This window comes from Rhinoderma darwinii, chromosome 10 (genome assembly GCF_050947455.1).
Source record: "Rhinoderma darwinii isolate aRhiDar2 chromosome 10, aRhiDar2.hap1, whole genome shotgun sequence".
NCBI lineage: Eukaryota > Metazoa > Chordata > Amphibia > Anura > Rhinodermatidae > Rhinoderma > Rhinoderma darwinii.
In genome coordinates, this window is record NC_134696.1 from 49556874 (window position 1) to 49575740 (window position 18867).

The window sequence follows — 18867 nt, forward strand, 5'->3', positions numbered from 1 at the left end:
GGTTTAGAGGGCCGCGTTCTAGAGATAGATGTGGGTCCCATATATGTCCCTGATGGCAACCCCTTCAAAAGCTATGTAAACATTTGATGGGCATTTTTTAAAAATTTTTTAATAAACAGGTCAGTCAGTCTGTTTGGTGTAACTTTATAATTAGTCTTTATTAAAAATTATTTTGACCTTTTTAGAAACAGCTGCTCTATATTCTGTATACAGAGCAGCTGTATGCAGCGCTAAATTGTGTTCCCGTCAGGTCCGCAGTACTGACAGGTTCAGTGACAGCGGGTCATGTGTGTCTCTGACATGTTTAAAACTTAGATGTGATAGATTACAGGTGGATCCTGCGTGTTAGAGACATGCGGAACCCGCTGACATTGAACCCGTCAGGTCCATGGGACTGACGGATTCAGGTAATAGTGAACAATACAACTGCTCTGTAAAGTAAAATTATTTTTTTATAAAGACTAATTATAAAGTTACACCAAACACACTGACTGACCTGTTTATAAAAAAAAATGCCCCTCAAAGGTGTACACCGCCTTTAAAGTATATTAGAGAGTAGTAGAACTTTTCATTTATACGGTGATTACGCTTTATTAACATTAAATCGGAAAACTTCTTTAAGGGCTAAGTTCATGGAATGCTGGTTAACATTTAATTTGCGTTTTACAATTCACATGAGCCTAAATCAGAGATATTTAAAAAATAAGTACATTGAATTTATTATCTTGTACTTATCCTGGAGTCACAGCCTGCATTTTCGTTCAGAGCTGCATTCACAAATCTTTAAGATTCAGAGCTGAAATCTCTTAGCATGTCTTGCGGTCTCAAAATGCAAACTCCATCTGTATGTTACCAAAGTTAGATTTAAAGGGGTTGGCCATTTTAAGAAATCTATCAGGAGTACGGTACGGTATTTGAGTAAACTTACTATATGACAGTAATAGCAGTGCACAAAAAAAAACACATAAAAATAGGCCATACTTACTAAATGGGCAGGTAAATACCAGTTCCCAACAAGATGAAGACAAGCCACAAATGCTACAAACATGGCGTGGGTTGCAAGCTTGTGTATTTTGGCTAAAATATCAACTAATACCTCATGTTTATCATGGATACTTTTTTCAGGATGCAGCCAGGCCACGTAATGTTGGGGGAGCATAGTGTGCCAGTGTCTGGTGTGGCATGCAGGGCAGCCTGCCTGATCTAATAGTATGGGCATGACAATTAGGCAAGATACACTACGCCGTGCGACCGGCACATTTTTTGAAGCTTTGGTTGTGTGCAGTGATAACACTGAGCAGCCACTCCCCTCAAGAATAGTGGGAGTGGATATCACTAGTTAATGCATCTGAGCACTCTCCCCCTTTGTAGCATTTGTGGCTTGTCTGCGTCCTATTGGGAACTGGTGTTTAATTGCCCATTTAGTATGTATGGCCTGTTTTTGTGTTTTTTTGAGTATATGTATGTCCCATTTTTCTATGAACTAATATTTGCAGTGCAGCGCCCTCTAGTTATGCAGCTGTATCTTCCTCATAGTCGTCTATAATATGGCCGAGGATAGAGAAGCATGTGACTAGACACGTCACTCTGCATCCTCTATTGTAACACATTGTGTCATGAAAACTAGAACAGGTGCAGTGTGTTACAACGGAGGACGCAGAGTGACGTGTCTGGTCACATGCATCTCCATCCTCGTCATATTATGGATGGGACCCGTGGCCATAGATACAGCTTTCGTAACAAGCGTGCGTGGCTTATGACCCCGGGAGAACGACGCTGAACTACATATAAAGTCAAATAGTAAGTTTACTAAAATACAGTTTAGAATGCACTGCTGATAGTTTTCTTAAAGTGGCCAATCCTGGATCTGGATCCTGCGAGAAAATAGTGTTTACTAGTAATGAGCGAATCGATTCTACACTAATCAAATTTTTTAAAATGCAATCAATTTCCCAAAAGTTTGGAATTTGGAGAATTCCAAAACTTTTGGGGTTGGTGGTGCACAAATCACAGCAAATTTTACAGATTAGAAAAAGAGTCACATAACCTCGGGCAGGTTTAACCCTTAATGCTTTGCAGACAGCCTTCCAAAAATGCACTGCGGTAATCCCTCTCTCTACCATTATATGTTGCTGTCCCTTTGACATTGCTAATGCTGGCTTGGCATTCAAGAGCTGGAAAGGGGTTGGATACAGTCCTAGTAGACATCAGAACGTCAGACACCAATTTGCAGGCAATCGGGGGAACTTGCGATTCACTGCAAATTTCTTTGGATCGAATTGGACGTGTTTATCTCTAGTGTTTACCTCTGAGTAACTGTACTGCCCAGGCCACACTCACATAGGAACATAGTAAACCAACAGTGAAATGCTAAAGATAGGCCATCCATCTAAAATCCCAGAAAAGCACTTTAAATACTTTTAGTAGTAAAACAAAAAAGTAAAACAAAATTAGGTATTTTTAAGATTTATTTTAATTTATGCCATTGTTTTACAAGTCCCAGATGGAGAACCATAGTTTGCAGACCACTGCTCTATGCTGTGTCACCTAAGGAACACAGTGGGTCATTCATATACTGGAATCACTACAGCTATATAACTCTTCACTATTGATAAAGTGTAGCTTGCCACCTAGTGGTAAAGTTGAATACACACTGTTCAATGTGTTCACTGTGTAAGTATGTATTATTATTATTTATTTTTTTTTGTTTGTTTTTTTCTCCATGTTGAGTTTAAAGAGGCTGTCCAGACACGGACAACTTATGACCCATCCACAGGATAGGTCATCAGTATAAGATAGGTGGGGTTCCGACACCCATACCCTGCACTGATCAGCTGATGTTATGCAGGGTATGCAGTATTCAGACCCGGAAGCAGATAGCCTCAACTACTGCATAGCAGCCGTGCTGCAGAACAGCAACTCTCCTCCTATTCACTTGAATAGGAGCAGAACTGCAGTACTGGAGCTCGGGTGCTATTCCGTGACCGGAGCAATCTGCTTCCGGCATGGACATCTGGTGTCTGGCGGCAGCCGGAGCATCTGATCCGTGTGGGGTCCGGGTGTTGGACCCCCACGATCATAAACTGATGACCTATCTTCAGTTGTCTTTGCCTGGACAACCCCTTTAAGGAAGCAGGAGAGGAAGAAGAAGGATATAGCTGTTAGACATTTTGAAAACATTTTGAAGACATCTGGGCCAGAGAGGTAAATTTGTGTGTCGTCATCATAAAAGTGGTACTGATACCATTGGATTTTATGAGCTGTCTGAAGCTATGAGTGTAGATGGAGGAAATCAAGGGTCCCAGGACTGAGCCTTGCAAGATGAAAAGATAGTGAGTGTGAAACATTGAATGTTCGATAGATATATAGCTCTATACATTAATTAAAACATATATGGACGCACAAACAATTGAATTACTTTTATATGGCATTCAATAATGCAGAAAGTCTGATTATCCGCACTTGTCTCCAGCAGAGAACTGCAATATAGCGTAGAATTTCACAACACTTGTAGCAGAACACTGAGCAAAGAGAACCGGTTAGTAACTTCCTCTGCTTTGTTGTCCTGGTGTCCCAAGATTAAAAGTTAGCACCTAACCGCAAGATAGGTGATAACATGCTGGTCGGTGGGGGTCCGATTACGAGAACAGTGGTCCCGTTCCTCTGAATGAGTTGAGTGGCAGGTCGCGCATGCGCACTGCTGCTCCATTCATTTTCTATGGAGAATGTCTATTCATTCTCTATATAAACAGTGAATGGAGCGGCAGTGTCCTTTTTCTGGGCGGAGCATGTAGGAGCGTGACGTAGTTCCACTCTACCACCAGCGAGCATGGACTCGTGCCCTTGGCAGTAGAGTGCAGAGAAGGCCACAGGATACACAAGGCTGGGCTAAAGGCAGGAGCGGCATGAAAACTCAGGAAACCCACGTGAAAAATAACAAAAAATAAAAGGTAGCTTCCACTCTGCATGAGGGGATCCCTGAGGAATGATGGTGATAAGCTGCCCCCCCCCCCCACTGGTAACGGGTGTGGAGAGGAGAAGAGTGAGGCGGCAATGACTGGGGCTTGCTGAGGAGAACACAGTGAGTCCAAAGTGCGATCCTCTACCAACTGGATGGAAAGGACACCTCTGGAGGAAGGAGCCACGCAGTGAGAGGATCGAAGACACTTCAGTAACTGAGCTGCCACTCAGACATAGAAATTGGAGACATCTAAGCTTACTTTGGCCATATGCTAAAACTGCCAATGTCACTCATTCCAGTGTTTGCGGAGTAAGGAACGAAATGAAATACATGAAATTACCCCCTTTATTATATCAGTCTTATACGCTATGTGTTTTACTGGAAAGATGAATTTGTGAATGGTAGGCTACTGATGCGTATGAACTATTGACGGTAGCTGCTCGATTTGGAGAGTAGAGATTACAAGGTATATGGAGTGAAGCAGGAGCAGCGAGAGGATTACAATCCCTCATAACTGAGCTGTCACTTAGATACAGGATTGGGTCATATCTAAGCCATATTGCGGCCACCTCTAACACTGCTGCTATTAATCAGGTCAATGTTAATTCTCTCTGTGGTGAAAGGAAATTAAATAAAATGCATGAAATTACCGTTTTTACTATATCAGTCTAATACGCTAACACGGGAATTGATTAGTGGAATCACCGAATCGTGGACTACTGACGGATATGGCCTAGTGTCTGTAATTGCTTGATCTGGAGAGTACAGGTTATAAAGGTGAAGGGAAGTAGGAGCAATGAGATGATTAAAGCCCCTCAGTAAATGAGCTGCCACTCAGAAACAGGAACAGGTGAGGTCTAAGCCTTAATGCGGTCATCTAATACTACCACTTTTAAACTGGCAAATGTTATTATTTGCGGAGAAAAGGAAACAACATGGAATGCATGAAATGACTGCCTTTATTATATTAGTCCCATACGTCATCTTTTTTTATTGTGAATTGAAAAGTGGAATTAGCGAATACTAGGACATGGTTGGAGATGGTTTAGCTGATATAATTGCCTGATCTGGAGAGTACGGATTATAGAGTATACTCCTCAAAGCTAAAGGGGAGCAGGACAGAGGATGTATCAGCCTATCCTATAGTTATATCCACATGGCCATTATTTATGAAGTTCAGAGCTAAGGAAATTATTTGGCATCAACCTCACTTGGTTTCAAGCACAATAATAGGGGAGATCTGTCTGGCACTCGTATTATGATTGATCCTACATATCTGGAAAAAAGGAAACATATACACTACCGTTCAAAAGTTTAGGGTCACTTAGAAATTTCCTTATTTTTGAAAGAAAAGCACAGTTTTTTTTAATGAAGATAACATAAAATTAATCAGAAATACACTCTATACATTGTTAATGTGCTAAATGACTATTCTAGCTGCAAACGTCTGGTTTTTAATGCAATATCTACATAGGTGTATAGAGGCCCATTTCCAGCAACTATCACTCCAGTGTTCGAATGGTTCATTGTGTTTGCTAATTGTGTTAGAAGGCTAATGGATGATTAGAAAACACTTGAAAACCCTTGTGCAATTATGTTAGCACCGCTGTAAACAGTTTTGCTGTTTAGAGGAGCTATAAAACTGACCTTCCTTTGAGCTAGTTGAGAATCTGGAGCATTACATTTGTGGGTTCGATTAAACTCTCAAAATGGCTAGAAAAAGAGAGGTTTCATGTGAAACTCGACAGTCTATTCTTATTCTTAGAAATGAAGGCTATTCCATGCGAGAAATTGCCAAGAAACTGAAGATTTCCTACAACGGTGTGTACTACTCCCTGCAGAGGACAGCACACAAAGGCTCTAACCAGAGTAGAAAGAGAAGTGTGAGGCCCCGCTGCACAACTGAGCAACAAGACAAGTACATTTCTCTAGTTTGAGAAATAGACACCTCACAGGTCCTCAACTGGCAGCTTCATTAAATAGTACCCGCAAAACGCCAGTGTCAACATCTACAGTGAAGAGGTGACTCCGGGATGCTGGCCTTCAGGGCAGAGTGGCAAAGAAAAAGCCATATCTGAGACTGGCTAATAAAAGGAAAAGATTAATATGGGCAAAAGCACACAGACATTTGACAGAGGAAGATTGGAAAAAAGTGTTATGGACAGACGAATCGAAGTTTGAGGTGTTTGGATCACACAGAATAACATTTGTGAGACGCAGAACAACTGAAAAGATGCTGGAAGAGTGCCTGACGCCATCTGTCAAACATGGTGGAGGTAATGTGATGGTCTGGGGTTGCTTTGGTGCTGGTAAAGTGGGAGATTTGTACAAGGTAAAAGGGATTTTGAATAAGGAAGGCTATTACTCCATTTTGCAACGCCATTCCATACCCTGTGGACAGCGCTTGATTGGAGCCAATTTCATCCTACAACAGGACAATGACCCAAAGCACACCTCCAAATTATGCAAGAACTATTTAGGGAAGAAGCAGGCACCTAGTATTCTATCTGTAATGGAGTGGCCAGCGCAGTCACCAGATCTCAACCCCATAGAGCTGTTGTAGAAAAGAATGGGGCCGCAATTCTCCCGTGGATTTTCGGAGGAATTGCGGCCGCAAAAACACGTTCGTGTGCATGGGGCCTTAGACGGCGTAGGGTGCTGTTCTGGGCTTGGGTTTACGGTTTGTGTTAGGCGTAGGGTTTAGGTTTAGGTTTGAAAAAAAAAAAAAACGTTCATTCTTTTAGTGTTCTTAGTTGATTAGTTGATAAAAAAAAATTTAAACCACTAGTTCCATTTATTATTTGCGGTTTAGACTGTATTATTATTATGCCTGCCAGAAGATACAGCGTTGAGGATGCCTATCAGATGCTATGCTCCGATACGGATTCTGCATCTGAAGTTGAGCTTTTACTTGAAAGCGACAGCGAAAGTGTCGCTTCAAGGGATTCTATGGATATGAGACCCAGCACCAGTGATATGGGAGACGGCGCAGTTGCCACAACGTCCGTTCAAAGTGCAGCCCCTGAAATTGTACAACCCCACCAAACCGATTTAGTGTGGGATCCCACGAGTTTATTTTCTCCCACCATAAATGACTTTATTGCTACTCCTGGCATAAGTCCCAATGTCAGTAATTTTTCACCACTAAATTATTTTAATATTTTTATTACGGACCAAGATTTGGAACATTTTGTGCAGGAAACAAATTTGTATGCCAGGCAGTACATTGCCAATAAGCCTTCGTCACCTAATGCCAGGTTGTGGAATCCCACAAATTTCAAAGGGCGTCTCTCATTCCGTCAATTCATATCCTCAAAATGTGCAAAATACGGGGTAAAGATCTACAAGTTATGTGAAAGCACTACTGGCTACACATGTGCGTTTAAGATCTACGAGGGTAAAGACAGTGAATTTAATCCACCAGGGTGCCCTCCAAATATTGGTACCACTGGTAAGATTGTGTGGGATTTAATTGGCCCTTTCCTACACAAGGGGTATCATGTATATACTGACAGTTTTTATACCAGTGTGCCATTGTTTAGCGCCCTTCATTGTGCCAACACCGGAGCCTGTGGCACAATACGCAGGAATCGCAAAGGTTTCCCACGTCAACTTGTGTATAAACAACTACGAAAGGGGGAGTCATGCACTTTTCAAATTGAGAAGATGCTGGCTTTAAAATTTCGTGACCGCAAGGACGTCTACATGATCAGCACTGTCCATTCAAGTGCAACAGCAACTATTAGAGAAGGTGGGGCCTCTGCAGATAGACAAAAGCCTGTGTGTGTCATCGGCTATAACAAATTCAGGTTGCGATGCAGAACGCATTTGTCCTGTACAAAAAATCAGCGGGCAGGGCTACATTCTTTGAATTTCAGGAGAAAGTGATTGAAGATCTCCTATTTCAATCTGCAGACCAGAGAGTAGTCCATGAGTCAGAGGATGTACGCCGACTTGTTGAAAAACATTTTTTACACCCCATCCCTTCAACATCTAACCAAAAATACCCCAAAAAATGGTGTCGGGTCTGCAGCAAACGAGGACAGCGAAGTGAGTCATGATATTATTGTTCCGCTTGTCCTTCCAACCCTGGTCTATGCATAAGTCCCTGTTTTGTCCTTATCAATACACTATGGGCTTTATTACAGTTTTGTTCGGGTTTTTGGTGGACCTCTTACACCCGACAATACTTCTAGAAATAGCGACATTAATTTGGGGAGTAGTGGTCCTTTACTGTATCTATACATACACTGCCCCTTTATATATTCTACAGGTGATTGGTTGTTTTGTGCACATGGCGGTTCCTACCTTGCCGGGCAGGGGCTTGTTATGGTGTACCGCGTCACTTAGCACATTCGTTCCTTATATAGGGATTGATGGAGCTAAAGAGACGTTGTATGACCAGTCACTTTGAATAATAAAGTCATTACAGCCCTACAAATTTTCTTTCATCCTGTGGACATGCTCTAGTTTTCCACATAGCTGGATACATTCTTCCTCCTTTTTTTTGGATATATTGCCTTTTTCCACCAACAGTTTAATACATTTTCCCACTCTAACTTACTATATATCAGAGCGGGTTGATATACATAATGTCTATGGACTGACATAATTTCAGGACAGCTGCTTTCTTAGCACGACATAGTCATAGGGTGTAGAAACTGTTAGGGACATCTATTTCTCAATCTAGAAAAGTAGAATCCTCCCATTTTCAAAGCAAAATGTGTGTCCTGAAAGTACACACCTAGATGAATACCTTAAGCGGTCTAGTTTTCAAAATGGGGTCATTTATGGGGAGTTTCTATCTTTTTGGCAGCTCAGTGCCTCTATAAATGTGTAATCGGACTTGAAACATTTTCAAGCAAAATGTGTGTCCTGAAAGTCTTCGGATGCTACCTCCATTTTGGGCCCTGCCGTGTGTCCAGGCAACGCATTAGGGTCACAATGGGGGCATTTTTGAAAACAGGGTGATAGATTTTGGGGTGTGTTTCTTCATTCTCATGGTCGCTTTACAAAGAAATCGGTCTTCAAAGTGATACCTTTATATAAAAAGTGTTTTTTTTTTATTTCACCTGCTATGCATTCAATTTAGCAAAAAACTGTGGGATCAAAATACTCACTACAGCCCTAGATAAATACCTTAAGGGGTCTAGTTTTCTAAATGGGGTCGTTTATGGGGAGTTTCTATCATTCTGGTAGTTCAAAACCTCTCCAAATGTACAGTGGGGCCTAAAACATTTTTACTTTTATGAAAAAAGTGAAATTATATTTTTTTACGCCTGCTTTGCATGAATTCTTACAAAAAAACTGTGGGGTCAAAATACTTACAACACCCCTTAATAAATACCTTAAGGGGTGTAGTTTTCAAAATGGTGTCACTTGTGGGGGTTTCCACCATTCTGACACCTATGAGCCTCTGAAAACCTGGCTTGGTGCAGGAAAACAAAATGTACTTCAAAATGTATAAAATCATTACTAAACTTGTAAGTCTTCTAAATTGCTCAAATTGCTTTTTTCAAAAGTGCTGCCAAAATATAGTAAAGCGATGGAAATACATATTTAATAATAAAAATTGTACAGTATGTATGTACATATGTGACATATTGCAGTTAAAAATAAGGAAAAATGATAATTTTTACAAAATTTCTTCAATTTTTCTATTTTTTCATTAATTTACGCAAATCGTATCAGTCTACTTTTACCACTAAAATAAAGTACAACATGTGACGAAAAAACAATGTCAGAATTACTTGAATATTCAAAACTTTCGCAGAGTTATTCTCTGATAAAGTCAGACATACCAGATTTAACAAATCTGGCTTTGTCATTAAGGTCTTTTCAGGCGCGGTCATTAAGGGGTTAATGACCGGCCCATTTTGCACTTTAATGACCAAGGATTATTTTTTGTTTTTTCACGGTCGCATTCCAAGAGTCGTAACTTTTTTTTTATTCCGTCGACATAGCCGTATAAGGTCTTGTTTTTTGCGGGACGAGTGTATTTTGTAATTGTACCATTTTTAGATGCTTATAATATATTGATTAACTTTTATTAACTTTATTTTAGGAGAGAATTGAAAATAAGCAGCTATTCCAGCATTAATTTTCACGTTATAAATTTACGCCGTTTACTATGCAGCGTAAATAACATCTTAACTTTATTTTATGGGTCGGCACGATTACAGGGATACCAAATATGTAAAGGATTTATATGTTTTTTCTATGTTTGCACAATAAAAACCCTTTTAGAAAAAAATTACTTGTTTTTGCATCGCCGCATTCCAAAAGCCGTAATTTTTGTATTTTTCCATCTATGTGGCCGTACGTGGGCTTGATTTTTGCGGGACAATGTGTAGTTTTCATTAGTACTATTTTGGGGTACATAGGACTTATAGATTAACTTTTATTTTTTTATGGGGGGAATGGGAGAAAAGAGAGAATTTTGACGTTGTTTTTTGCGTTTTCTTTGGACGCCGTTCATCCGGCGGTTTAATTAATGTGTTCATTTTATAGGTCAAGTTGTTACGATCGCGGGGATACCATATATGTGTATGTGTGATTTGTTTTGACAGTTTTACTAAATAAAACCACTTTTTGGGCCAAAAAAGTAGTTTTATTTGACTTTGACTGTAAATTTTTATTTTTTTTTTCACAAACTTTATTTAACTGTTTTACATTTTTCTTTTTAGTCCCACCAGGGGACTTCACCATGCGATGTGCCGATCGCATATATAATGCTTTGGTATACTTAGTATACCAAAGCATTATTGCCTGTCAGTGTAAAACTGACAGGCAACCTGTTAGGTCATGCCTCCGGCATCGCCTAACAGGCAGATGCTGAAGACAGACCTGGGGGTCTTTGTTAGACCCCCTGGCTGTCATGGAAACCCGACGGCGACCCGCGATTTGTTTGCGGGGGCGCTGATCGGGTGACAGAGGGAGCTCCCTCCCTCTGTAAAAACACATTAGATGCCGCTGTCACTATTGACAGCGGCATTTAATGGGTTAAACTGCCGGAATCGGAGCGCGCTTCGATTCCAGCAGTTGCAGCAGGAGCCAGGCTGTGTATAAAAGCTGTGCTCCTGCCGCTGATCGCGTGTGTACAGTGACAGTACCCGCGCCATCACAGGACGGATATATCCGTCCTCCTGCGCGAACTAGCAGCTGCTGAGGACGGATATATCCGTCCTTCGGCGTTAAGGAGTTAATTACCTGTACCCAGGGCAGACAGAATTTTTTTTATAAAAACAGTATTCATTCCTAAACTGTTGTGCATTTTTGTGGCAACCCCCATATGGATGCAAGATAAACAGTTTAAGAGAATTATAACAATGTTTAATAATCTAATCTGGGGAAAGAAGAGAGTCCGCATGAAACAAGAATATTTATGCCTTCCAAAAAACACTAAATGGAGATTTAGCATTTCCTGAGACTAGATTATATTATCTAGCTGCCCAGCTCCAGTATATACAAGAATGGGGAAAAGATGAATTGGTTAATGGTTCATTAAGAAAATCAGAGGTCACTACGTTAATAAATATATACAGTGAAGGAAATAAGTATTTGATCCCTTGCTGATTTTGTAAGTTTGCCCACTGTCAAAGACATTAACAGTCTCGAATTTTTAGGCTAGGTTAATTTTACCAGTGAGAGATAGATTATATAAAAAAAAAAAAACTGAAAATCACATTGTCAAAATTATACCGTATATATTTATTTGCATTGTGCACAGAGAAATAAGTATTTGATCCCTTTGGCAAACAAGACTTAATATTTGGTGGCAAAACCCTTGTTGGCAAGCACAGCAGTCAGACATTTTTTGTAGTTGATGATGTTTGCACACATGTTAGATGGAATTTTATCCCACTCCTCTTTGCAGGTCATCTGTAAATCATTAAGATTTCGAGGCTGTCGCTTGGCAACTCGGATCTTCAGCTCCCTCCATAAGTTTTCGATGGGATTAAGGTCTGGAGACTGGCTAGGCCACTCCATGACCTTAATGTGCTTCTTTTTGAGCCACTCCTTTGTTGCCTTGGCTGTATGTTTTGGGTCATTGTCGTGCTGGAAGACCCAGCCACGAGCCATTTTTAATGTCCTGGTGGAGGGAAGGAGGTTGTCACTCAGGATTTGACGGTACATGGCTCCATCCATTCTCAGATTGATGCGGTGAAGTAGTCCTGTGCCCTTAGCAGAGAAACACCCCCAAAACATAATGTTTCCACCTCCATGCTTGACAGTGGGGACGGTGTTCTTTGGGTCATAGGCAGCATTTCTCTTCCTCCAAACACGGCGAGTTGAGTTAATGCCAAAGAGCTCAATTTTAGTCTCATCTGACCCAAGCACCTTCTCCCAATCACTCTCAGAATCATCCAGATGTTCATTTGCAAACTTCAGATGGCCTGTACATGTGCCTTCTTGAGCAGGGGGACCTTGCAGGCACTGCAGGATTTTAATCCATTACGGCGTAATGTGTTACCAATTGTTTTCTTGGTGACTGTGGTCCCAGCTGCCTTGAGATCATTAACAAGTTCCCCCCGTGTAGTTTTCGGCTGAGCTCTCACCTTCCTCAGGATCAAGGATACCCCACGAGGTAAGATTTTGCATGGAGCCCCAGATCGATGTCGATTGACAGTCATTTTGTATGTCTTCCATTTTCTTACTATTTCACCAACAGTTGTCTCCTTCTCACCCAGCGTCTTACTTATGGTTTTGTAGCCCATTCCAGCCTTGTGCAGGTCTATGATCTTGTCCCTGACATCCTTAGAAAGCTCTTTGGTCTTGCCCATGTTGTAGAGGTTAGAGTCAGACTGATTAATTGAGTCTGTGGACAGGAGTCTTTTATACAGGTGACCATTTAAGACAGCTGTCTTTAATGCAGGCACCAAGTTGATTTGGAGCGTGTAACTGGTCTGGAGGAGGCTGAACTCTTAATGGTTGGTAGGGGATCAAATACTTATTTCTCTGTGCACAATGCAAATAAATATATATAATTTTGACTATGTGATTTTCTTTTTTTTTTTTTTATATATAATCTATCTCTCACTGGTAAAATTAACCTAGCCTAAAAATTCTAGACTGTTCATGTCTTTGACAGTGGTCAAACTTCCAAAATCAGCAAGGGATCAAATACTTATTTCCTTCACTGTATATGAGGAGGGTGTAATTAGATCATGGGAAATGTTAGCCATGGAATTAGGTTTAACAGAAAAATAAAAATTATTTTATGCCCAATTAAAACACGCAATAAACCCTGAGAACAAATAAATTTTCTATAGAGTTCCTATGAACAGAATTGATAAGATGCTGTGAGAACAGAACAATGAAAAAAAGCTTGTATCAAGAATTTATAAAGGTTTGATGGAAATACAAACTTAAAAAAAATCTAATTTAGGAGTGTTAAAAAATGGGAGGAGGAAATGTGTACTATAGGCAAGATTAAATGGGAGACAATATATAAAAATATAGAACAAGTCTTATTGAATATGAACTATCAACAGATCCAATTTAATTTAGTGCACAGACGTCACTATACTCCGCTATCTTTGGGGAAAATTTATAAAAGAAGAGAGGACAGTTACCCTAGATTTGGAGAAGTAGTGGCAGATTATATGCATATTGCATGGGAATGTATGGAAACAATGAAGTATTGGAAAAAGATTTTTCATGCAATTTCTGAAGCATACAATTTGATATGTTCTTCTCACAGCATTTAGTAATACTAGGAGATGATTTGGAAGTTAAAATTTGAAGAGGGAAAAAAGCGGCTTAATGAAGTAATTATTTGTACCAAAAATTAAAATTGTTATTAAGTGGTTATCGAGCATTCATCTAGAGGTTAAGATATGGGAACAAATGTGGAAACAATAATGAAATATGAGTTGCTATATTACCGCAGTATGGGGATTCGGAACAATAGTATATTATGGGGGAAAAGCAACTGAAAGATCTAAATCCAGACCAGTGTAAGATGGTGGGAAGGGAGCGGGGAAGGTTAATAAAATATTATTGTTTGATTATAAATGGAATTTGATATTATATTAATAAAAAAATAAATAAACTTCAGTTAAAAAAAAATCCCATATAGGAAAAAAAGTTTCAAGCTGCCACTTACAGCAGTATGTGAACTGGATATGGAGAAGCAAATACAGACTGCTTTATGAGGCATCTGTTATCAGATTATTTATGTTCATATTTACTCCCTCCAAGATATTCCCTATTATTGCATCTTTGTAAGGCCTCATGCAGACGACCGTAGCCATGTGCACGGACATGATTTTCGGGTCGGCCGGCAGCGAACTGTTAGCTGCGAGCCATCCGCATATCACAGTCCATGCGCATGGCCGCGGCCATTATTTTCAATGAGCCCCGACCGCAGAACACGGCCGTAATAAGACATGCCCGTTCTTTCTGTGGTGCGGGCTCCTGGGCCATGCACGGACCGTGGAAACCACAGTCGTGTGTATGGCCCCATAGGAATTAATGGATTTTCGGGGGAATTGCGGCCACAAAAGCACGTTCGTGTGCATGGGTCCTTAGACTGTATTGTTTTTGAAAAAACACATAATATTAGATGACAGGAAACTGAATAATCACATAACAGGTCTTTAATTATTACTAAGGAACAGAGTTACTCTATACGTATATAAGTAATTTTCCCATTAGCTACTCAATTAACCAATTTTTCAAGTCCGGTACATGCAGAAAAAGAAAGTTTTGTTTCTAATAAAAAGTGCTAAGTAATCTCTGTTACAAAAAAATTGCGTCGTCGTCATAGTTTTGAACCGGCCAGCGGGTCCATGGCCTGAGCGTACTGTCACGAAGGTTCTGTGGACCCACTAGGCCGTACCACCTTGGCGGTAGGGCAGCTGGCCAACAGGGCGCAGGTCACAGTCTATGGTATACAGGGTACCTGTGGCAGCACGGACAGTAGCTTGTCAGGAACTAGGCAGCAGGTGGACGACAGGCGTGGGTAGGCAGTCAAGCACGGTATTCGGCACGGCATGACAATAGCAAGCACGGCACTAGATCGGGATATAGGAACAGGAGCAGGAACGGGAAACACTGGGAGCAGGAAACACTAGGGGACCAATTTGCATAGACAGACTAAGGAAACACAACAACGCTCAGGCATCGAACTAGGGGGCTGGACCCCTCTTATAGTCCAGGGTACTCACGGGTCAAAGGTCATCCATGATGTCCGGTGCGCACGCTGCCCCTTTAAGAACAGGGACGAGCGTGCGCGCGTACCCTACGGGATCCGGCAGAGGTGAGTGGATGCAAGCGCTGGCGTCTCCTGAGGAGGAGGCTGGGGCCAGCGCTTGCCGACTCGTGGCTGCGGCTGTCAGTGGGAGGTTGGAGCTGACAGCCCGCAGCCACGGACATTACGGCGATAGTGTTTCCAGCCTAAAGGGATCTATTAAAAATCCAGCCATTGGCATCTATTGGTAAATCATTTGTCCAGAAGAGATGGCATCAATATTACTAAATTCAGGAGTTATATTCAATGTTCACCTACTTCTGACCCAATGCATCCCAATTTAAGCAATAAGGTTTCCCTGCTGTTCTGAAAATTATCACCACTGTAATTTATTACCAGGGCTATTTTATTTGAATTTCACTATTTATACCATTAAACACACAAAACGGAACATTCCTTTATAGAGTGTCTATCATCAATGTACAGTATGTGTCATATCATAATGTAGTGAGCACTTCTGATCACCAGATCCACTCAATATCCCCCTTACATAGCTCACTATTGGGTTGATCATTGTATTGTGTACAAAATCAGGCTATGGCCAAATCCTAGAGATTATATCTATTAGAACCATTGGCGCATTATATTTATTAGAACCATGGGCGCAACTACCATGGTAGCAAAGCACCCAAGCGCAGCCATGTCATAGTTACATAGTTAATAAGTTTGAAAAGAGACACAGGTCCATCAAGTCCAACCTATAATACCGTGTTAATCCAGAGAAAGGCTAAACCAACATGAGGTTGATGCCAATTGCCTCATTAGGGGAAAAATTCCTCCCTGACTCCAAATATCACAATCAGAATAACTCCCTGGATCAACATCCCATCTCCAGAATCTGGTACTCATAACCTGTAATAATATGTTTTTCAAGAAAGGCATCAAAGCCCTTTTTAAACTTGTTCAAAGAATCAACCATCACAACATCCTGTGGCAGCGAGTTCCATAGTCTCACTGCTCTTACAGTAAAGAATTCCCGTCTGTGATGAAGGTGAAACCTTTTTTCCTATAGACGTAGAGGATGCCCCCTTGTCCTTGTTATAGCCCTATGTGTAAAAAGATCACTAGAAAGATCTCTGTACTGTCCAATTATATTTTTGTACATTATAATTAAATCGCTCCTTTTTTCTAAACTAAATCGCACCAAGTTTGATAAACTTTCTTGGTACTGCAATCTATCAATTTCCTTAAAGGCTATGTACACCTTTGAAAAAAAATAAAAATAAAAATTTAAAATAAAAATGTCTATCATTCTTAACTTTTTTAGATACAGCTGCTTTGTATCCTGTATACAGAGCAGCTGTATCTTGCATTGAGACCTGTATCCGTCAGGTCAGCCGGACTGAGTGGTTCAGAGTCAGCCTACTCCTAACTTACCCACTAATGTGGGAATCATGAATACGAGTGTATCCCACCCATCTGGGACCTAAACCAATTATGTGTGTACTATTTTAAGTCCCAATTTTTGTTTATTTTAGAGCATTTCGAATAAAAGTTAATTATTAGTATTAGTGGATACTCCACTTATAAGTTATTGCCACAGGGTTATAATAACCAATTATGGTATAGAACCAGTGATTTCTATAAACCATAGTTGCCAACATTTGAAAATGTTTTCCATGGACACTTAGGGTGTGGCTTCTTTGGTGGGTGGGTTTTATGCGGGCATGACTTATATGATGGGAGTGGCTAATGGGGCGTGGCTTTCTTCCCAGAATTTCTGCAATACAAATAAATGAACAAAAATGTCTGCACTAGTTTGGCTGACAACTACTAAGGTGGCCAGTATCTCTCTAGTTATCCAGTTGTTTACAGGCAGGTGATGTCTCACTTTATCACTAGGGCTTGGTAATATGTGCTTCACACTGACCCCAGTAGATAGTGCCACACACTGCTCCCTGTAGATATTGCTGCAGAGCCCACTGTAGGTAATGCCACAGTGCCGTCTGTAGATAGTGCCAGACACACCCCTATAGGTAGAGCCACACAGCCCCCCCCGTAGATGATGCAACACAGCACTTTTTGAGATAGAGCCACCATGCCCTCTGTAGATAATGCCATAGTGCCCTCTGTAGAGATTGATATAGTGCCCTCTGTAGGTAATGCCACAGTGCCCTCTGTAGATAGTACCACACACCCTGTAGATATTGCCACAGTGCCCCTTGTAGATAGTGCTACAGTGCCCTCAGTAGATGGTGCCACAGTGCCCACTGTAGATTATGCCACAGCAACCTCTATAGATAATGTCACAGTGCCCTCTATAGATAATGCCACAGTGCCCTCTGCAGATAATGCCACAGTGCCCTCTGCAGATAATGCCACAGTGCCCTCTGCAGATAATGCCACAGTGCCCTCTGCAGATAATGCCACAGTGCCCTCTGCAGATAATGACACATTGCCCTCTGTAGATATTGACACAGTGCCCTCTGTAGGTAATGCCACAGTGCCCTCTGTAGGTAATGCCACAGTGCCCTCTGTAGATAGTGCCACACACACCCCATAGATATTTCCACAGTGCCCCTTGTAGATAGTGCCACAGTGCCCTCAGTAGATGGTGCCACAGTGCCTTCTGTAAATAATTCCACAGTTCCCACTGTAGATTATGCCACAGCACCCTCTATAGATAATGCCACAGTGACCTCTGCAGATAATGCCACAGTGACCTCTGCAGATAATGCCACAGTGCCCTCTGTAGATAATGCCACAGTGCTTTTTGTAGATCATGCCACCCCTAGATTATGCCACAGCACCCTCTATAGATAATGCCACAGTGACCTCTGCAGATAATGCCACAGTGCCCTCTGCAGATAATGCCACAGTGCCCTCTGTAGATAATGCCACAGTGCTTTTTGTAGATCATGCCACCCCTAGATAATGCCAGTGTCCTCTGTAGATAATGCAACAGTGGCCTCTTTAGATAGTGCCACACCCCCTATAGATAGTGCTACACACAACCCCATGTAGATAGTGCCACACACCTCTAATAGATAGTGTCACAAACCTCCTATAGATAGTGCCACAATAACCGCCTGTGGATAATGCCCCCCCACCCACACACTATAGATAGTGCCACCCCCCTCCCTGTAGATAGCTCAATTGGGGTTCCCTCTAGGAGTGGAATCACCAGCTTGAGCGTTACCAACAATCTGGCCAGGGATTCCTCTCCTGGAGGAGACCCTGACATCACTGCCTATATATGGACAGTGATGTCAGGGGCTCCTCCTGAACCGCTATCCCCAGCCAGAGCGTTGCCAATGCTCTTGCCGAGGATTATGCTCCTGGAGAGAGGAGCCCCTGACGTCGCTGTCCATATATGGACATTTTCGTCAGGGGCTCCGGGAGAGGAGTCCCCGACCAGAGTGTCGGCAGCGCTTTGGCTGAGGATTCCACTCCTAGAGGGAGCAACAATGGAGCTATCTACAGGGGGGCAGGGTATAGCAGTGTCGACAGGGTGGGGTGTGTGGGGCGCTATCTACAGGGGGCTGTGTGTGGTGCTCTCTAAAGTGGGTGGCACTTTCTTCAGGGGGGGTGTGTGTGGCCCTTTCTACAGGCGAGTGTGTGGCACTATCTACAGGGGATTCTGGTCCAGAAGGAGCCCCTTAACTCACTGTCCCCAGTGACGTCAGGGGCTACCTCTAGAAGAGGAATCCCA